The 22,874-nt window shown below is 36.2% G+C and overlaps 1 long non-coding RNA gene across 3 annotated transcripts in view; it reads right to left on the bottom strand.

The window, feature by feature from the left end:
* The window catches only part of LOC125911653 (uncharacterized), a 108,991-nt gene that overhangs the window by 10,312 nt on the left and 75,805 nt on the right, over positions 1–22,874 (bottom strand). For 2 of the 3 annotated variants that reach the window (XR_007454399.1, XR_007454401.1), the window contains exons 2-4: positions 17,867–17,958; positions 11,563–11,676; positions 8,847–9,537 (exon numbers count right to left, since the gene is read on the bottom strand). This is a non-coding gene — a long non-coding RNA (uncharacterized LOC125911653). Of the gene's footprint in view, positions 1–8,846; positions 9,538–11,562; positions 11,677–17,866; positions 17,959–22,874 lie in introns of those variants that run through there. The other variant, XR_007454400.1, reaches the window with a different exon arrangement.

The following is a 22,874-nucleotide window of genomic DNA, read 5'->3' as shown; positions in this document are numbered from 1 at the left end:
AGGAAGCATTCCTGGATCCTCACCCACTCACTACTGATTCTAAATAAGTGCTCTTCATTCCTCCTTCCCACATTCTCAGTCAAGTGCCTGAACGAAAGCTGACTGTTGAACCCCAACTGTATTTACCAATACCTTTTAATAGTTAATATTTATTTAACAAGTACCATTCTTTATATATCACATTTATTAAGCGCACCAACCACTGTTCTCATTGCTGTACTTGTATTAACTCACTCAGTCCTCAGTAAGTAAGTAAGTAAGGTAGGAAATACAATTGTCTTTATTTTATGCATGAGGAAACAGAGGCACCAAAAGATGAGAAATTATATAGCTTGTCTAGGTCACAATGCCAATAAGTGGAGGAGTGTGAATTCAAATGGAGGAATGGCACTCCAGTGTCTGTCTCTGCCTTTGCCTAGATGCACATCACATGGTGCTCAGGTGCTCTATATCGCCTGTGCACCTGTGCCTGACATTGTTAATTCCCACGCTCATATCTTGGGTCTATATTTACTGTTTTGTGACCTCTATAGAGGTCAGGAATAGCCTGTATTCTTATGGGACCTGATTGCTCCTCCTCTTTTACCTTTCTTGGCTCCTTCTTCATCTATATAACCTATGTGACTAAAGGCAAACTAATGCTCATTGAATCTGCTCAGATGATATTTGTAGCACTTGATCCCACAAACTGACAATAAAAGGATGGACCTAATGTGAGTGAACCCCGTGTTTAACTAACATTGCTGGCAGGGAGTATCTGGGGGGCCCACAAGTAAAAAAAAAACATTTTCCTTCCTCCTTTTTCCCCTCCTGTTGGCCTTCATAATATGAAATACCAACTGAGATAAATTACTCTCCTCCTGAGAATTATTCACTATATTTACTAAAAGAGTTTGCGCTACATTTGCAAAGAGTTCAAGTATCAAAGACAAATTTGGGTAAACTTAAAAATATAATTTATAGGAAAGATATCAAGTGCTGACAGAATAAAGGGAAAACTGGAAAAGTAGGCTTTGAGGCTGTTAAAGGCTACAAACTTTCAGTTATAAGATGAGTAAGTTCTGAGGGTTTAGTGTATAACATGGTGACTATAGTTAATGATATTATATTGTATACCTGAAATTTGTTAAGAGACTAAATCTTCAATATTCTCACCAAAAAAAAAAAAAAAAAAAAGCTTTATGAGGTGATGCCTATGTTGATTAACTCAATAATGGGAATCATTTCACAATATATACATCTCAAATAAACATATGGTATACTTTAAATATATTATAATTTTACTTGTCATAAAAAGGAAGAAAAACAACTAAGCTTTGAGAAAGAACAGGCAGAAACACAAATCAAAGCAGCTCAACAACGCAACTGGAACCTGGGTCCAAGTGCTGGAGTAAATGAGCTCAAGCAACTTTTTTTTTGATTCAGCTCAAGATTCTAGGCAAGATTAATCAGCTTGAGTTCTGTACCTGGATTTCAGTTAGGGCATGCAAGACACATGCCTGACATTAATATTCAAAATTCCCATAAATGAAAAGAAGAAATTCCTTCAAAAGTCACAGAAGATTAAGAATTGTTGATGGTTGTTAGGCAGCCAAACAATAACACAGCAGTGTCTATTCTACAGTAGTAACTTCAGTGCCACAGCCTTGACCATGAGTACTGAGTAAGTTATTCCCAATTCTAGTATCTACATTCAGTGATGGAAGATTGGAAGGTTGCTTTTATTCAAAACTTTATAGAGATGACAAAAAATTTTACTGAGGTCAAATAACTCCATACATGGTAATGTTACCTAGAAACATGTTAAAATACAATGAACTAGAAAGGATACATAGTTTCTGAAACCTGTTTATCTCACATAGAATTTATGATAAACCTGGAACAAGGAGGTGAAGGGAGTGGTTTCTGCCAGAACAGACTCTCCTCTCTGGGTTCCATGATTTTCAATGCTGCGACACCTACTTCTGTTTTCGGGGCCCCACATTTTTGCTCCTTAACTTATTTAAAGTCAAAGTTTGCCTTCCATCAAATATTCTGTTACACTTATGGCAGCACTCTGCCTCTCAGACCTGAACTTTCTAATCTGTGGCTATGTCTTCTCTGATGACTACATCTCTTCAGAGCATCAGTCATCTCTGGGCTGCAACTATGCAATACAGTACACCTTTTAAAAAGGAAATCACTTCTTTGTCATAACAACTGAACACTGATTCTCCTTTGTAAGGAAACATGGATACCATGATAATTTCTGAAAAAGACCACTCAAAATCATTGATCTTTGCTCACTCCAGTCCTTGCACTGAAACCTCAGTGTTAGGTCAAAAAACCTTATTTTAAAATATCTTTTGGGATGTTTACACTTCCTGGATGTTATTCTACTAATAAAATCAATAAAGTCAATCAAAATCCCACCTCCTTACTTGGTAGTAAACATGACCTCCTCTGATGAGCGGAACAGCATTTGTTTCTTATATCTAAAGGTTAAGTCAAATTTAAAAACTCAAGTTTTTTATTTTGAGCAAATGTTCTTCACAATTAGCAATAATGGCATTACACAAATCCATTCAACAGGCAAACTCATTCAGATACTTGGGGTCTTATTTTACTGTTAACTCAAAATGACAGATCCATCAGGATCAATAACAACATCCTATATAAACTCTATTAAAGTTTTTTTTCAGGGCAGACAGGATAGGCTTAGGCTATGCCATGAATTCCCAAATCTTACTGGTTCTCCTCGGCAAAAGTTTATGTCTCATATTCACAGTGATGGTTGCAGATCCTAGCTGATCTCCAGGGCAACTGCTTTCCTTTGAGCTCCAGGAATTAAAGCTTTCTGGAGTCTTTGTGCTACACATGTTTGCACATTCCCAACTCTAGACCCTCCTGTCTCTCTCTCTCTCTCTCTCTGAAATCTATCATTAGCCCTTAGAAATACAGTGGCCTCCCCTCATTAGCTCTCCCTTCCTCTCACATACTCCTCCCTCAGACACTCACATGTGTCATTTCCTCCTCCACATTCCGGAAACTCCCAACTCAGATGCTCATCAACTGCTTAGTTACCTTGACTACTGCCACCTTCTTCTCTGCCAATTCTCCTTTGTCACCTATCCAATCTATTTAAAATTCCTCTGCCAAGATATTCTATTCATATAGCTAAGACCAAGACAGTTACGTCTTCCCACCTATCTCTAACTTCCCTTTCCTCCCTGACTTCTAACTTCTGGCTACTTTTATTTTAATCTATCCAGCAACAAAAATTTACTAACTTGCTTGCAGGATTCTATAAACTATACTAGGAACTCTATTCAAGAAAAAATATGATGCATTTTCTATCACTAAGCATATTGGAATGTATTGGGATGATAATATAAATGAAAAATAAAACTTAAATATATTTTTAGTCACTACTTTTTGGTAGTTCATGGCCATCAGATGGAGTTCAGTAAAGGGAGATAGAGGCTTAGACTTGAAAATTTTCAAAGCATTTAACTGAGTGGTTTTCAAACATGACCATTCATTAGAATCATCTAGAGATGTTAAAATATATATATATTTCAAATTACTGACTCATCATCTCTACAGATGGAGGCACTGGAATCTGTAATTACATATGCAAAATATATAATGTATACAATATGGTTACTGTATGTATGTGCATATATGCATGTGTCTGTATGTATGTATAATGTATGTGTGTGTTTATAAACATATCTTCATACATTATAAGTAAAAATAAACACCTTCTCAACTGATTTTCATGATTATTCATGTTTATGTTCCAAGTCTATTCCATTCTTATATTTTGTTAAATCAAAGCCAAAAATAAATTGCAGAAAAGTTTAAGTGCCTTAGCCAAATCACATAACTAATTACTGACAAAACTAGAAGCTCAAACTAGAAGGTAAAAGCAGGTTTCTTGACTCACTACCCTCCCCCCACTCCTCCAATGCTATTTACTCCAAGATGTTGGTTGGAAGATTTAGAACTTCAGCTGAACCTTGAATTGTGGATAGGTTTAATAAATGTGGGATATTTCAAGGGAAGTTTCTTCCCCACCTCTGATCCTATGCAACTAATTTAAATTCAATGCATATTTTGCATAATTATTGACAGGCTAACATATATAAGGCATGGACACAACGGAAGACAGAAAAATGAATGAGCACACTACCATCCCTCAGGGAGAATTTACCTTTGAGAAGATACTGCCTTCCAAGGTCCTTTTTAGCCTGGGGACTCCTTGGGGAGCTTTGTCAATAAGCAAATCCCTTTTGTCTACCTGAGACTACTGAATCACTATTTCTAGAGTGGGACATAGAAATATGTATTATTAACATGCTTCTCAGTTGATTCTTAAGCATAGTAAATCCTGAGAAACATTGTGGTGGCAAATGAAGACCAAAAAATGGCACAGATGACAAGTAAGATAAAGGTTTTCAGCTCAGAGATGTAAAGAGTATTCTCCAATCTTGTAGTAAGGACAAAGCTATACAAACCGCAAATTAATAACTTTTCTTTAACACATTAAGAAACTGAGGTTGCAGGGCCACCAAGTAACCTGAAGTCTGGGGAGAAACAGTGTTTTCAGGGAGAAACAAGGCCAAGTATTTACTGACTTGAGGCAGACAATACTAGATACAATCTTAGCTGAAAAGAAGATGTAGCTAAAACATTTAAACAAATTGCTAGAGGATGAGAATGAACTAGCATGAGAGTGCCAACTCCTAAGGATCTCAGCCATAGAGGACTTTACGCACTCTTGCAGGCTTGGACTCCATGAATCCCACCAGACACTCACAGGGAAGGTCAGGGAGAATCCTGAGAAGGCTTTTCTTGGGGTGCTGGTAGAGGAGGAAACACTAGCTGCTGCCAAAACCCTGGCTCAACCCATCACCTCTATGTCTCCTACAAAACAAAAGCCTTAATATGCAGGGGGAAGAACAAACAGTGAAACCAATTACCTTAGGGCACTATTGGAAGCCCATTGCATTTGGGGGACAAAACAGAAGAAAGCAAGCTCTACCCCTCTGAGTGGGGCCAGAACTCCTACCAATTGTGAAATGGATAGACTTTGAGGGCATTATGCTAACTGAAATAAGATAGAGAAAAACAAATACCATATGATTTCACTTATATGCAGAATCTAAAAAAACTGAACTCACAGAAACAGAGAACAGACTAGTGGTTGCCTGAGATGGGGCGGGGCAGGGGGCAGCAGAGAGGTGGAGGAAATGGGTGAAGGTGTTTTAAAGAGAAAAAAAAAAAAAAAAAAGTAAGTCCTGATCAAAACCCTGAACAAGAGCCTTCCAACCAACTGAGCCTAGTCAGCCAACAGAACTGAGAGAAATAAATAAAGTGGCTACTTTAAGCCCCAAAATAGAAAAAAGAATTGGTAGGGTCAAAGGCTATATCTCATCTTGAGAAACATTGAAATAGCCTATATCTAAAACTGGGTTAGTTGTAGGATTTTTATTCCTAAATCAAATTTCTCATAACCTTACATGCTTCATTTGTATTTGATCAATTTGGAGTTCTTGTCTCTCCTTGGTAAGATTAAGTCTGGTTGTTGAAAGATCTGGGTGCCTATTTATTTAGGATCTCTAAAAAGTATCATAATATGCATTCACTTTATGTCTTTAATAACCAAAAGTTTGCTTTATCAACAAAGTATAATGAAGTCAAAATTAACTCACTGGGTTACTCTCTTCTAGTGCAGAACTGAGGTCTGTATATTAGGTAAACTGCCTAATCTAAAACACGTATATTTTATATTATCCCAGATGTTCTACCAAAGTTACTACTAATTTTATTGGATCATTTTTTCTCCATATAGATGAAATTTTCTGAATGGCATTACCCTGTACTTCCTTCAACTAAGATTTGTCTAATGACCTCAAAGAAATTCTTGTTAGGCTTTTGCTGTATATTTAGTTTTATTTCCCCTGGTCAACCTTCTTGATCTTCTAAACATAGATATTTAATAGCTTCCACTGAGTGGGAAAATAACTTCTAAAAAGGATTATTGCCCAATATACTAAAGGAGGATGTTCGTTTTCTAAGAATTTATTTTTAAGCAGATAATCCTTACTTTTAAAGTATAAAAACCTTATATATATTCACCATTTGTGAAACTTTTAATTAATTTATTTATTTAGAGGGGAGGGACAGCAGGGGCAGAGAAAGACAATCCCAACCAAGGTACACAGTGGGGCTGGATCTCATGACCGTGAGATCATGACCTGAGCAGAAATCAAGAATCAGATGCTTAACCCACTAAGCCACCCAGGTGCCTCATATTTGTGGAACTTTAAACCTCTCCTAAGTCTAATTAAATGAGTAATGTATGTGGAAGCACTATAACTCTAAAGCACCATATAAAAAAGTTAATTTTATATTGTTAATACACATGCTATTATAGCACAATACAAAAATGTTAATTTTATATTATTAATACACATACTATTATAATTCATTCTTTCAACAAACATTTTATTTAAAATTCTTATTTAACAATTAGACATTTTCAAGTAATTTTCCCAACGTTTTCTTCTCGGTCTGCCTCCCAGATTGAGTCTAGTTCATTTCTATAGCCTCATAATTTAGCTTATCACCTGAAACATAGCAAGCACTCAATAAATATTTATTAAATGATTCCAGACATTCTCAGCTTCCTCCTTCCCTCTACTTCCAATGAAAACTAATATATTCTAAATTATGTTGTGGTAAAGTTACTCGGTAGCTCCCAGTTTCACTCCATAATGACCTGTAGTCTTGAAAAGAAAATTTCCCCTTTGAATAAGTTTAAACTTGTCTGCATTATTAAAATAATTAATGGGCATTCACACTTTAAATTTTACATCTTCATTCAAACACCATCTTTCTAAATTTAATCATTAAAGGGCCACCATATGTTTAAAAGTCATCACGATTGTTTAGATAGGGAGAGACTGGTGCTCCCTCTGCTGGTTCTAGAGATAAAAAGGGAACTGGAAAACCCACTCCAGTCAGTCATCCTGGCAACAAGGGCTTCCTACAACCTGAACTGAACTAACACACCACATTGATACCCATGTTTGTCAGATGAAAGATATTATGGAAAGAGATGTCTGAAACTTAAGGTTAAAAGAGCTGTTGGTTAAAAACAAGAAAAAGAAACCTAGGAGAATAAAACAAAAAAATGTAAAATAAAAGTTGACAGATTCTCTTAAAATGATGTGTATAAAATAATAAAGACAGTTTCTTTCTTATTGTGAAGTTTTTAACTTGCATACCCAAAAGTAGCAATGTGGATTAACAAGCATTATCTCAGTTGATTCTTACAACAAATGCTGTAAATTAATGGGTCAGGGAACATCATCACTATTGTCCCTTCCGTCTCAAATGGAGGTATCACTACAAAGATACATAGCTCTTCTCCAGGGCCTGAAAACAATCCCATGACCACCTCTATGTTTTAGGTACTAATAATAACTAAATTCTAATGAACACTTATTATAGCCAGGCACTGAAACAAGCAGTTTACAAGCAATGCCTCATTTACTTCCCATAACAATTCTGTGAAGGAGGCACTATTATTATTCCCATCTTACAGATGAGGAAATTGAAACACAATCACTTTTCAGAGCCAAATTTTTATCCAAGAGTATGCCCCAAATCCAAAATAGGTCATGTGGAAAACACATCAAAGCCCACTCAAACACATGTGATATATTATTTGGAAATCATAGTACTCTTCGCAGAGTACCATGAAATATTGATATATTTAGTTCTATTGTATAAACTAGAAACACATTTTCTAGAAGAAAATATTACTAGAAAATATATATAGGTACCAATCAAGTTTTTTTAGAGTTTATTTATTTATTTTGAAACAGGGAGGGGCAGAGAGAGAGGGACAGAGACAGAACCCCAACCAGGCTCTGCTTTGTCAGCACATAGCCTGACGTGGGACTCGAACTCACAAACCATGAGATCATGACCTGAGCCAAGATCATGACCTGAGCTGAAATCAAGAGTTGGATGCTTAACCAACTGAGCCACCCAGGCACCCCATCCAACTAAGTTTTATCTATCTATCTATCTATCTATCTATCTATCTATCCACCCATCCACACACACACATTTATATTTATATAATTATTCTTATTTATATATTTATGTATAAATTATATATGACATATATCAAAATTATAGATATTATATATAATTTTAGAACTGGAAGTTTGTACCTCCCTTTGCCTATTTCAATTATACCCCACCCCCACCCTAACCAAATTATATTTACATTGCATATGTTTATTTTTTTTAATTTTTTTTCAATATATGAAGTTTATTGTCAAATTGGTTTCCATACAACACCCAGTGCTCATCCCAAAAGGTGCCCTCTTCAATACCCATCACCCACCCTCCGCTCCCTCCCACCCCCCATCAACCCTCAGTTTTTTAAGAGTCTCTTATGCTTTGGCTCTCTTCCACTCTAACCTCTTTTTTTTTTCCTTCCCCTCCCCCATGGCTTTCTGTTAAATTTCTCAGGATCCACATAAGAGTGAAACCATATGGTATCTGTCTTTCTCTGTATGGCTTATTTCACTTAGCATAACACTCTCCAGTTCCATCCATGTTGCTACAAAGGGCCATATTTCATCCTTTCTCCTTGCCACATAGTACTCCATTGTGTATATAAACCACAATTTCTTTATCCATTCATCAGTTGATGGACATTTAGGCTCTTTCCATAATTTGGCTATTGTTGAGAGTGCACATTGCATATGTTTAAATATACAAATATATTTCAGATTTGGAGAGGGACCTTATATCCCAGAATGCCTTCAACTCTAATGAACCCAAATTACCTTATAAAGTGATGAAAAAGCTTGATTGGCTGTCCAATTTGCCATTTTCATGCTCATTGTTTACCCAGCTGCATGTACCACTGAGCAAACAATCAGCAGCAGTTACCAAGGTTTTACAATAATAACAAATTATGAGGTAGAATCTTAGAATTCAGAAAATTCAACCCATAAATTTAACTATTTTCTGAGTATTTGGGAAAAAAGCAACTCAGTCAAATTTTGTAGCCAAACCCCAGTGTCTGTGGGAGGCTAGTTTGAGAACACATCTCTTTGGATTCAGATTTTGATCCTCCCAATCATCTAACTTTCCCTCCATTAATGCCCCAATAGAAAGGCAATACAAGAAATTAAACTATGCTGAATTGTTTTTAGTTTAAGTTTATATTTGAATAAAATTAAATTGAATCAAGTACCCATGGACTGGCTCACAGGTGGCAGAGAATGGGAGAAAAAGCACTGACCACCCTACAACTGAGTTTAAAAAAACATCAACCAAACCTTTAAAGAACTGGTAAAGGTTGAGTGTGGGTAGTATGACAGTATGAAACCCCTGGCAGCCCCGGACATAAGAGGAATTGGTACTTACTCCCAGGCTCTTTTCCGTGGACCCCAGCAGGTGCTCATGAGAAAGATGATAGCACAGTAGACAACCTGAGAGAGTCCCTTGTGTGGTACGGGCCAGCTGGAAGACAGCGACTGCTGCTGTGGGGAAAGCATGAACCCCAGACACCCTGCCCAGACCATCCTCTCATAAGTAGCAAAACCTTAAACCTCTGTGAGAGGGGCAGAGAAAACTCTGTCACTACCAGGCACAGGTAAAGACCTACTGCTGATGGGAAAATGTAGAAGAAAAACTCCTTTGGCCCTGGAGGGGGGTGAGGAAACAGTATGGAGTCAGCCCCATGATATTATGTTAATGTGTTACAGGTGTGCTATCACTGCTGGAAGGACCAGGAAACACTATCCTGCAGTAGGACATCAGAGAGCCTATCCACTCCTCTTCCACCACCAATCCCCATCACTAACACACAATTATCAGAACATCCAGCAACTTCACTCTTAGGTGTTTGCCCAAGAGAAATAAAAACTTATGTCCTCACAACACCTGTACACGAATGTTTATAGAAGCCTCACTCATAATTGCTAAAAACTACCTAAATGGAAACAAACTAAACATCCATCAGCTGGCGAATGGATAATAAACTATGTCATAGCCAACTAGTGGAACACTACTCAACAATAAAAAGGAATAAAACTACTATTACATGTAACAAATGCATTGAGTGAAAGAAGGAAGACACAAAGGCTACCTACTATATGCTTCTATTCCTATGACATTCTAGAAAGGCAAAACTATCCTGACAAAAAGAGTTCAATGGTTGCCTGGAGATGGGAGGGGGAACTGACTACAAAAGAAACAAAGAACTTTGTGGGGAGCTAATCATCTTTATCCTAATCGTGGTAGTGGTTGCATGACTGTATACATGTGTCAAGTTTATAAACAGGGTGAATTTTATTATAAGTAAATTATTTCTCAATAAATCTGACTAAAAAAATCAAGAGATGTATATTTGAGACTCACTTCTGTCAGTCTAAGTGATTTCAAAAAAGATTCAGTTCACTTAAACCAGCTTTCAGGAAATATCTACTATATGCTGTGCTATGTTATATCTAAAAGGTGAATTAGTTGTGGCCCACTAAGAATACACAGAGTAAAGATACTTATTAATATATCTTCAGCAATTTATGGATTAAACCTGAAATCCTAATGCAAAAAGCAAAATATCTAGAACTATGTGGCAAAGAATTACGTCATTTTAGAGCCTGTGGGATACAATTCAAGAGGTTTTTAGAAGGAAATTTATAACCTAAAAGGCATTTACTGAAAAACATAAACCTATATATATATATATATTTATCTTTTTTATTTAAATATATTTATTATAACTATATATAAACATATATATATATATATATATGTTTAGTATACCTATATATATATAAGTTTAACTCAAGAAGCAAAAAGAAAACAAAAACCCTCAAACAAAAGACGTAAGAGCAAAACAAATGACACTATGCATTCAAATAAGCTTAATAGATGAATAGATCACTTTGCTTGCTGCAGAAATATTTCTGTTTTTGGTATATAATATTTATTGTTACTCACTGAGAATTTACATAGTACGCAGTCTTTCCTAAACTAATTTGGCCACTAAACCATGTGTATGTGTGTATGATTATACCTGCCTTAAATCTAATGACCCACAAGATAAATTTTAGTAAACACTGGTCTATTGGCTTAATTAAATTACTTAACTTTTCTGAGCTCCAATTTACCTCTCTAGAAGAAAAATGAAATACAATTCCTCTCTTTACTTATATCCTTAAAATCTAGTTGGTTATACAGAGGGGAAAGGTAAAACCAATATAAGAGATTCACAAATAAAATCACATGAAGTAACAAAGAGGAAGTATTTGAAATAAGCACAAAAATAGCTGTGTTACATGAAAAGTTTCTATAAACAAAAAGAAAATGATATTCCATTAGAAAAGTGGAAAAGGGAAACTTATTTGGGAATTCATAGGAAATATGCATAAATTACTTTTATTTTTTTTAAGGGGGAAAAGCAGTGAAAATTGTAATGCTGAGAAAATAGTGCTGTAAATGATGACCTTCCTCTTCTTTTTTGTCTAAATAGTTATTTACCTTAAATAGATGTATAACATAGAACACTCTTCTCTTCCATGCACATCCCTTCCAGGTGTTTTGGCAATGCTGGTGGGCTCCAATTCACTCAAACCATAAACATTCATCAGGGTCCTGAGAACAAATACACTCTCAAATTGGCTGAATTTGGTTTGTTTCCCTCACCATAATCTTTCCAACTTATAAATCAAACTCAATATTATTACTCCTTAATGATTATAACCAAGCTACCACCACTATTTTTTTTTTAATTTCAACTTTTTCCCCCCAACACTCTTGTTAGCAATATACCAGGTTAAATGAGCAGTGCCATTTTAGCTAAACTAGTTCCACTTATTTGAAACATTGATTTAAGAAACAATTTTTAACGCTGCGCTATTTGAAACAATGAATAGGTGCTGCTGCTTCTTAGGATAAAAAAATTGGAAACGAGGTGATAAAGTCATATTTATTTTCATGTGATCTCAACATATGCTAAAAAGGAAAAAAAATAGAAAATCTATTCATTCTCTAATGGAAATGGCTTCATAAAACTAAAAAGATTTGGTAATACTGAGCAACAGTCCATGAGAAACTGGTTATCATCAATAGTCAGTGCCTAGTTTGCTAGTTAATGAGGTGAGAAGATACCAAGAGTGGTTAATATTCCTACAAACTGATCATAATCAAATCATTACAACGTTAATTGTGGAATTAAGGGGATTGTAACCATGAAAATAAAAATAAATATAAAATCACTGCCTTTGTTCTAAATGTGTTATGGCAAAGCTTATTTTCTAAAGCTAGATGGGGCTCCCAAAAGATGACACTTCTGCAGAAATTGCTTTAAAAAATATCAGGTTGTGCAATTTTGATGATAGCACCTAAAAAATATTTATCCATGTTTTGCCATGTAAGTCAAGGAAAGAAAACTCTCAGCCAATTGATTAAGATATTTAAATTCCTAAAGATCATATATAGTCACAGGGAAAGTCATTACTAAGATAACCTCTTTTTACATTATATTGGAAACTTTATTAGATTTATAACTTGGTTCTCAATCCTTGTATTTTCAATAGGTAAATCAACAGTCTTAAGTCTATAACGTTGATACAGATATTGTTTATTTATATAACACTAACAGATTTTATCTATTACACTAATAATAATCTAACCTCACAACTATTGCCTATTTTCATTGGATTTGTCAATTTTTAGAGCACTTTTCTTTTGACAGAGTATGTGACTAAGAATTTAACCTAATGAAGATTATACATCTCCTATCAAGCCTTAAAAACCTAAAAGTCTCCACAAACTTTTTAATTCAAATTTACTTTTTCCTGAATATAAGATAATCTATTTTGATTGCAAAATCTGAGAAGACCACAAAAGTATAGAGATAAAGAAGAAAAGGACCAGTATATTACAAATCAAAGGCAACTACTATTAACTGGTATTCTTTTTTGTATCTATCTCCTTTAAATATTTAAAATCACAGAAGAAATATACCAATTTATTTTACACTATTTTCATTGAAAATGATTGAAAATAAGCACTTTCTATATCATTTCTGGCTGCACTGTATTGTATGGAATCGGTTAACCGTAGCTTGTTTTACTATTACATTATTAATAGATTTTTTTTAAGTATTTCTAAATTTTCACTATTATATCATGAAAGGTATCTTTGTGTAGGATAAAATAGTAACAAAGAATACAAGCAGAATTTGAAGCAGACAGATGTAAGTTCAAATCCTAGCCCAGCTACTTAGGAGTTTTGGTGAGAAGTGAATTATTCAAGCAAAGCCAGTCACATGGTAAGCAATCAATGAATTAAAGCTATTATAATGAAGCTTTTCTTAAATTTAAGAATTTTTTGTTTATCATTCATGCCCTGAGATTGGATTTCTTGGTTAAACGATGTAAACATTTTTAAGAATTTTCATACATATTGTCAAATTATTCTCCAAAGTAGCAAACCAATTTAAGCTCTCATCAGTATTATATAAGAAGTGACCCTCAGCAAAATTGAGTGTTCTCATATTTTTTAATTCGGTAGGTGAAAATGTTATCTCATTTCACTTTTATCTTTTTGAGCATTTAGTAACATTATACTTTTTAAAGCATGCATTAATCATTTCTACCTACTAAATAAATTATCTGTTCATGTCTTGTACTCATTAACATATTGGAGTTGTATCAATTTATATAACTAACTGCCTTAAACATTAGGGATATTAATATTATGTCATATGTGTAGTTAAATTTGTTCATAATACTGATACTGAGAAATTTTGTATTTTCTACAGTCAAATGTATTATTCCTTTCCTTTATGAATTCTTCCTCCCTTATCCAGAAATTGGAAAATAATCACCTTTTATTTCTGGTAGGTCAAATTAACTTCGATATTCTAAAATTGCCTTTTTAATCTTTTTTTTTTTAACGTTTATTTATTTTTGAGACAGAGAGAGACAGAGCATGAACAGGGGAGGGTCAGAGAGAGGGAGACACAGAATCCGAAACAGGCTCCAGGCTCTGAGCTGTCAGCACAGAGCCCGACACGGGGCTCGAACTCACGGACCACGAGATCATGACCTGAGCTGAAGTCGGACATCCAACCGACTGAGCCACCCAGGCGCCCCTGCCTTTTTAATCTTGATAAAACAGACTTTGGTTTATGCTGTTAAATGAGAATCCAAATTTAATTTTTCTTCAAGTAGCTAAACACTTGTCCAAATAAGATTTATTAAGCAATCTTTCTCTTACTCATTGATCTACAATGTCTCCATTATGATGTGTAAAACTTTTACACAGAATAAAGTTTAATTTTACAAGGCACCAAAATTAATCAAAGATATTATCCATTGTACCTGATCTGCTTTTGGAAGAGGAGCTGCTATTAAAGATCCCTGAGGCAACCCTCACCCATAATTATCTCCCACACCCACTGGGCTTAGGAGATTGCCAAGACCAGAGAGGATGCTGCACAAAGGAGAATAAAGAGTAACTGAAAACAAGTCAACATTTTAATTTATGGTCATTCCTTTCCTCTCACTGTGCCCACAATAAGCCTGCATCATTAATGGAATGAAATAAAATGCAGGCAACATTTATCAATCACATATAGTATTCCAGGTCCTTGTATCCCCTCCGCCTCCCCAGAAGTAGACATTCTTTTCCTAATTTTGCAGTTATAGAAACACATTCCGCAATTTTAACTAAGCTTCCCAATACCACACAATTAATAAGTAACCAAAATAGGATTTGAAACTAGACCACTCTGAATTAAAAATCATATTTATTTAAAAAAAAGAAAAGAAAAAGCCCTTAGTTGGAATCAATCTCTCTCTCTCTCTCTCTCTCTCTCTCTCTCTGTCTGTCTCTCTCCCTCTCCCTCACCCAGATCATTTCTTTTCCTGAAATATTATCTCAATATCAGCGATAATTTGAAGCTTTTATACTCTTCAAGGTTAATTTTGCATGTGAAGTTGAAAGGAGGGGGAGGATGGAACTCATGGCTGGGATGTAGGAACCCTGCTACAAAGGGTGTGGACTGTTGCACAGAAGGTTAGAATAGGCTGTGACCACATTTCAGCAGATTGCCAAGGTCAATGAGGACAACATTAGGACCAGATAATAACTAGCTATAACTTAAAGGGTCAAGTACTGTGTGAAACAGAATACTAACAGTGGACTTTCCCTCATTACTAATGCCATCAATAACCATGGTTCAGGGCCCTTAGAACCTCAACCTGGGAAGAGGAAGAAAAAGAAAGTAAAACAATCCTGACTGTGACAATTTCCAACACAAAGTGACAAATAGTAAATAAATTTGATCAAGTGTTTAGATTTCATTTTCTGTGTCATGAAGAATGGGGGTTGAGTTTCAAAAACTTAAATGAGCTGTAGAAAATAATTGTAAAATTTACAACAGACACCATGGAATTGAGCCCCAGTCACACTAGGTTAAAAGAGGAGATTCCTGAGGACTTAGAGGCACAGCCAGCCTGCAGGTGTACTGGAAGTGAGAATAAGAAGGTGGAAAAGCAAGCTTCCCTCTGTCCCACCGGGACCCCATTCCTCCTTCTTGTCTTCTCCTAGCTGATACTTGCTGCTCTGCCTCTTGGCCTCATCCTAGATCAAAGAAAGAATTTCTCTGCTGCTCCCCGTTAAGTGCTCAGTGTCAGTCAAGGAGTCTCCAGCTCATAATACCAGTGGCTCCTGCCATTCCAAATCCCATTTCCTCATTCCTTGCTTGACATTTCTGACATAATGCACTCCTACTGATTTCTTACTCATCTCAGACTTTCTTTCTCTCTGCCAGCACTTTTTTGTCTATCTTATACTCCAATGTAAATGTCATCTGCATTGTCATTTGGTGTTGTGTGTGTGTGTGTGTGTGTGTGTGTGCATGCGTATGTGTATGGATACACATGTGTATGGTATATATAACAATAGATTTATGGATTATATGAGGTGGATACAATTCTCAGTCCAAATCTCATATTTTGTAAGAAGTTATAACATATGTCTTTTTCTATAATTCAGTTCACTTTCTATTTCGAGTCCCCATTCTGCTACAGTGGTAGAAACTCAGTATTAACCGGTTCATGCCCACATTGTTCCCTACCTCTAGGATTATGCCAATGTTTTGGGACATGTGTAATGTCAAGAACTATGGCCATGGAAAATCTTCTATTTGATACTCCAGATTCATTCTCACCTCACCTCCACCCCAGCAATTTGTCCTGGAGCCTGAATTAAAGGGAGCACGTTGACAGGGTTCCCTTCTTTCTGCTCCAGACAGAATCAGTCTTCTCTATATGATTCTTTTTCTTCTGGTTTCTAATGTCATGCTCTCCCTTCAGCCTTTCAGGCCTAGCAGAGCTAACAGTGCTAGCCCCAGGTTCCTGCACTCTACACTGTACTCACACATTTGTAATCATTCCTTTGGTAAATAATCCCTCCCCCAGCTAGTCCTCTGCGAGGATGCCAGTGGTTTCTTGCTGAGATACTGTTCCAGATGTCCATTTTCCATATAGAGATTCTGAGACATCTTTCATTCTGTCTGGCTCCTAGTTGTCAGATCATAAGGTTTCCACAGCAACTTTCCTCATTGTTGTCCACTTCGACCTGCAGGTCTTGTAATTCTCCCTACTATGTTTCTGTGCTGCACCGGGGACTAGGAATGTCTGTGGGTTTGTCAAGATCCCCTCTGCTTAGACTTTGTGTGCACTCACTCTGTCTGTGCATCTAGAATGGCAAAAGGCAGAGAGATCCCTCTCTCTCTCTGCTCTGTCCACCTTATGCAACCCATACCAGGGGATATGTTTAACAGGTGGGAGATGGGAGGGAAAAGGGTGTATGAAATACCAAGAAATAAAAAATATATATCAAAACATATAGAAGTGTATTAATATTTAAACATCACGACCCTGTAATAAACCTACAAAACTGAACATTTAACCATTCAGCTTGTGGGTTCTAAAAATAAGGATTTAAAGATTCCTATTGCTAAATGTCAGGCTCTTCATTTATATAGCAAATTAAAATTTGAAAAGCACTTCATATATAAATGTCATTGGATCTTCAAGACAAACCCTAAGAGGATTATAAAATATGCTCCATGTTATAGGCTGAACTGTGTCCCCCACAAAATTCATACGCTGAAGTCCCAATTGCCAGTATCTCACAAAGTAACCTTATTTGTAGATAAGGTCTTTAAAATAATAATTCAGTTAATATGAGGTCTTTAAAGTAGTTTCTAATCTAATCTGACTGATGCCCCTTAAAAAAAAGAGAAAATTTGGACACAGACATGTCGCACATGCAGAGGAAAAGCCATGTGGAGACAGAGCGAAAAGAGACCTAGGAAACTTATACACCCTATTTATAGATCAAGAAGCTAAAATTTAGAGAATTTTTAAAGCCTACCAAAAACCCGCAGATTGTTTTACAGTAAATTACTTACAATAAATTTTTACACTAGGAATCTTAATAATACCTAAATCCAGGCTGCCTCACACCCTGTATCACCTCTCTTAGGAGTTGTCTGCAACGTGCTCTGCAACTGTATGATATTACTGTCATGTGAGAATATTCATGAGAATATGTGTGTACATTTCTTCAAAGTCAAGCAACGCATCTGTGGGCTTCAGCCACCAGGTAGTAGCTGCCTCCAGGCCATTTTCAGACTCCTGTTTCCCTCCTCCCTCCACTCCATCTGCTGCCTTTCCAATCCTTTCATGCTCCCTGTCAACTTCCTGAATTACAGGTCCATTCAAAGGCTGAACAAAGAGAGAAAGAGGTGAGGGAGGAAACCTACCTGGCGCAGCAAGTGAACTGCATTGAAACACTGTGAGGTACATGAAGGAGAGGACACTACTGCAGGTGTTCAATTCCTAAAAAGTGGCCAGGCTGAAGAGCAGAAAACAGAGAAAGCAACAGGATTTTAATTTTGTTCTGAATCTAAGCACAGGAGATTGAGACTGTGTAGTACATGAGGGTTAAAGGACAAGAGGGGAAATGAGAAAGCTTGGGTTATGGGCTCAGGTTTATGGACTCCTTATCAAGAAGTTTGAACACATTAGTTTAACTCCTGGGTTTCTGTTTCCTTACCACCAAAATGACTATGTTGTAGTCAAGGTTTCTAGTAGCTCTAACATTTGGTGAGGTTTTTATCTGATACTGTGGTTTTGTGCCTTTCCATGGATGTATAGAATTACACCATATGGTTCCACTGCCATTTGAACCTCAGTGTCAAGTTTTGATGCTCATGGAGCATGAGCTTTCGCAAATAAACAATAATCCCAGTGTAACACTGTTATTTGGAAATCAATTATTCCAATTTCAAAAAAGTAGGGAAAACTCTGACTTACTGGCTTATTTAGCTGTAACCATAGCAAATGTTCTATTCATTTATTCATTCATTTAACCAAAATTGAAGGAACATCTACTATGGGCTAAGTTCTTATTATGCCTAGCCTTTGGAGTTCATAGTCCCTCTAGTGAGAAACAGAAATAGTATGGTATGGAAAATGCTGTGGGCTGTGTTAGAATACAGGTAAGCCCTCTAAAAGGTCAAAAAGGACATCTAGCTCAAGTCTTACAAGAACAAGAAAATGAATTCTATTAAGACAAAAGTAGTAATTTGTTAACACATCCCAGATAGGGCTGGCCATACTTAAGAAAATAGGTATTTTGAAGATTAAATCATGATAGACTCTCATACACTGCTTATCAGTGAGCCAAAACACAGAAAGGTAAATTCCTTTGCTATTCATTACTGTTTTAAAGGTTTCCAAGAGATGTGAATCCTATATGTCAATCCCCCATACTTATCAATCCTTGCTTTGGGAATCAAACGTGCCTGAAATCTTAGGTATGGAAAGGACCTCACTAATCAGCTGGTTCAACCCACTTATTCAGAGATAAACTTATTGCTCCCAAGTCTCATAGTAGCAGAGGCAAATCTAGACCCCAAGTATCTGGAATCCCATTTCAATGTTTTGTTTTGTTTTGTTTCCCCTACTGAACCTCCCTGTACTTCTCATCAGCCTATGTACATAAATTTAAGAATGAAGTCAAGTGGTCTCTGTTATTCAATTGATCAACAAATCAATAATTTAAGAGACATGTCAGACCTATAAATGTCTTAGAATCAACCATGATTATATGCCAGTTATTCTGGCATATATTTATTTGTTTACTCCACAAACTGAGTTATACCTTCTGTTGGAATCACCTTGGCTCCAAATATCATAAATGGAGACAGTGAATGGACTTTGCGATAACTTCCCCAGAGTCAAGTGAGGAAGTGGATAGTGGCTACTGCCACTGAACATTGATTTATGGTTTATTTGGCAAATATTTCATTTCATGAGCACCTAATATATGCTGGGCACCATCCTAAACAGTATCAGTGAAAAATACAATAATTGTAATAAGACAGCATCCAGGCCATATGATGCTTTTCAACTGAACAAAACAGACAATAAACAAAGAAACAAATACACATAATTATAATACCAAACAATAATAAGTATATGAAAAAGTTTCAAAATGCAAGAAGTAAAAAAAGTTTCTTTAAATTCTGAGGGAACAGAAAGTGCAGTAAGAAGAAACTGTAATGACTCACTTCCAGAAAGGAAAGATACTTGGATATATTGAAGCCTTTCACATTCACCTTCCTCTGTGGTGGAGTCATTCTTAGAAACGTAGTGGGAAGAAGTAGGAGGCATTCTCAATTTTTTTCTGGAGTGTCAAGAACCACCCTCCCAATTCTTATCAGACTGGTTTTTAGAGAGACATCAAACCTTAGCACTTTCTTCTCCAAACACGAGGTATTCCATGTGTTTTTATACTAGTGGGCAGTGGTTCTTTTAACATTCCTAGAAGAGTTCACAGTCCCCTTTGAATATCTGATTTAAAACAGAGGACTTCCCCTCACCCAAAATACCCACTGGTATCTACATAGAAAATGTTGCATTAAATTTTAGGTGGGCCATGAAAGACCAATGAAACTCCTAGAAACCACTCCAAAAAAATAATACTTTTCTGTATTATGAGGAGTGGGTTCTAACTGGCTTAGACACAGTAGACTGTTATCCAAGAGTTCTTCAGCTTAAAAATTGCACAGAGATTTCTTGGCCAAAGGGCTTTAGGTTGCCAGGCTGTACTGCTCAGGGAGCAAAACTTACAAAAGTCAATAGTATTGCTGGTTATTAAAGACTAATAGGATTTAAATTCTCTCCATTTAAAAAAGAATGTTAGGAATGCCTGGGTGGCTCAGTTGGTTGAGCATCCAACTCTTGATTTCCGCTCAGGTCATGATCCCGGGGTCCTGGGATCTAGCCCTGCATCAGGGTCCACACTGAGCATGATGCGTGCTTGGGATTCATTCTCTCTCTCTCCCTCTGTCCCTCTTCCCTGCTCACTCTCTCTTAAAAAATCAAATTAAATTAAATTTAATTTAATTTAAAAACAATTTTAAATATATATGTGAAATTAGTCATTCCTGAAATGCCCAGAATAGATATAACAATGAAATTAATAAAACAGTGATTTTCAATCCTACCCACATATTAGAATCACTTGAGGAGTTTTTAAAAAGACTGATACTCAGGGCCATATCAGACCAACTAAATCAAAATCTCTCAAACTGGGGTCCAGGAACTAGGAGTGGTTAAAATCTCTCCAGATAATTCCACTGAGGAGCTTGGTTCCAACCCACTGTTTTGGGAGAGCTCACTGACTTTCATGTCTTATGAACCTGGCTTTACTGAATTAAGACGAGAAGTGGTTAAAACTAAATCCAGTTGATAAGAGTTGTTTATGCAGTTTATCTGAACTCAAAGCTCAATAATTCTAATAGTTCTGAATAGTCCTAACATTTCACAGAATATATGAGGGATATAAAAACCTATCAATAACTAGATAATTGGTTTCCTTGTAAGAATCAAACAAAAATACCTGTGAACAAACATTCTTCCTACTCCTTCCTGGCATTCCAGGAACTAGCATAGACTCTGGCACATATAAAGGCTTAATTAATGTTTGCTGATTTACCCACATCATTTTGGTCCATCCCTTCTCCATCAAACACTCTAAGAAAGAGAACATCATGATCACTCAGTAAGTTATCTAATGGGGCATTTAACTGCACCCTTGAGAAGCAATATTAGTGAATTCATTCTTTCACTAAAATATTGACAATCTACTATGTGCCAGTTACCATAATTGGTGCTAGGGATGATAATGATAATAATTTAATCCTTTCAAAATCATTTCCAACATCTTCTTTTGAACAATTATTGGACTTTAGTTCCAAGAAGACCAAGAGACTCTCAAGACCACAGAATTAGTATGTGGCAGAAGGTAAACTGTTTCTCCAATCTTCTAACTCCCAATGCAATGCTATTTTGCAGGAAACAAAGTACATCACTTTTATTATATGTGTAAATTTAGAGTAATAAGACTAATTCTAAGAGTATATGATTGTGTAAAAAAGAAGTCACACCATGTGTCAATCTGCATAGAGGAACTTCCCAGTTCTATAAGTTTTGTGTAAGTAAGTATGGGACTAGAAATAGACTTTCTTTCATGTCTGCGTTGAAATGGTTGTATATTTAGAGAAAATAATATCAAGTGCTTTGTAGGGTAAAGAAAATTGTCAGGGCACCTGAGTGGTTCAGTCAGTTAAGCGTCCAGCTCTTAAGTTCCACTCAGGTCATGATCTCATGGTTGGTGAGATGGAGCCCCATGTTGGGCTCTACGCTGACAGCAAGGAGCCTGCTTGGGATCCTCTCTCCCTCTCTCTCTGCCCATCCCCTGCTTGCACACAAACTCTCTCTTTCTTTCTATCAAAATAAATAAATAAACTTAAAAAAAATAAAAAAGAAAATTGTCTCTGAGATTCTAGGAGAGTAAGTGAGGTAAGTAAAGCAAAGAATAATTTGAGAATAGCACACAGGTTTTAAGGAAAATAGAAAGAATATGAAGATGTTATTTTCAAAACAAGTCTCTAATTTCACACCAAAATATTAGTTGTTCAGAGATTACAGTTATTCACATAGATTACTATGGGAATTCCTAAAATTTAGAGAGGGAAAACCCCTAGTCATTACAGACACTGGTCCTGTTGCTGACCTCATCTACCACTCTTCCTTTCAGTCTCTATTCTCCGGTAGCTCTCAACTCCCAACATTCCTCAGGAAAGCCAAGGTCGAACCCCTCAGGGCATTTCTATAAAGGATTGTCTTTCCAACTCTTCAAAAGGGGCATACCTTTCCTCTTTCAATCTCTGCTTAGATTTCCCTCCCAAAGAGGTCTTTTCTGACCATCCTATCTTGTGCCCCAACATTTCCTATACCCCTATACTTCCCTTTGATTTTCTTCTGAGCATTTACCACTCCCAGAGATTGTTTTACTTCCTTGTTTACATGGAAGTCTCTTTTACTAGTGTCTATGCTCTATGAAGGCAGAATTCTGGCTCTCTTTTTCATTGCTATATTCTTGTTACTAGAGCAATGCCTGCCTCACTGCATTCAATATTATTTCAATATTTATTAGTAAGGAAGAAAGGAACAAAAATTGGTAGAGTCAATGGCCAACATATAATACTAAAGTTCAGACAAATACATCATGTCTTTCCCATCTGATCAGTACAAAATTAAGATGAATAAAATCCAGTGTTGTCAAGGAGGTTAAAATATGTACCCTATAACATGAACTCTAGATTGGTACAACTTTTGGAGAGGAGTAGTTAGCAGTATCTAACAACTTTTAAATTTTGGGCTATATATTTCTCTATCTATTGTCTTATTAATATAGTC

The sequence above is a fragment of the Panthera uncia genome (assembly GCF_023721935.1).
Source record: "Panthera uncia isolate 11264 chromosome C1 unlocalized genomic scaffold, Puncia_PCG_1.0 HiC_scaffold_3, whole genome shotgun sequence".
In the NCBI taxonomy this organism is placed as follows: Eukaryota; Metazoa; Chordata; class Mammalia; order Carnivora; family Felidae; genus Panthera; species Panthera uncia.
This window is presented reverse-complemented; position numbering and strand designations above follow the sequence as displayed.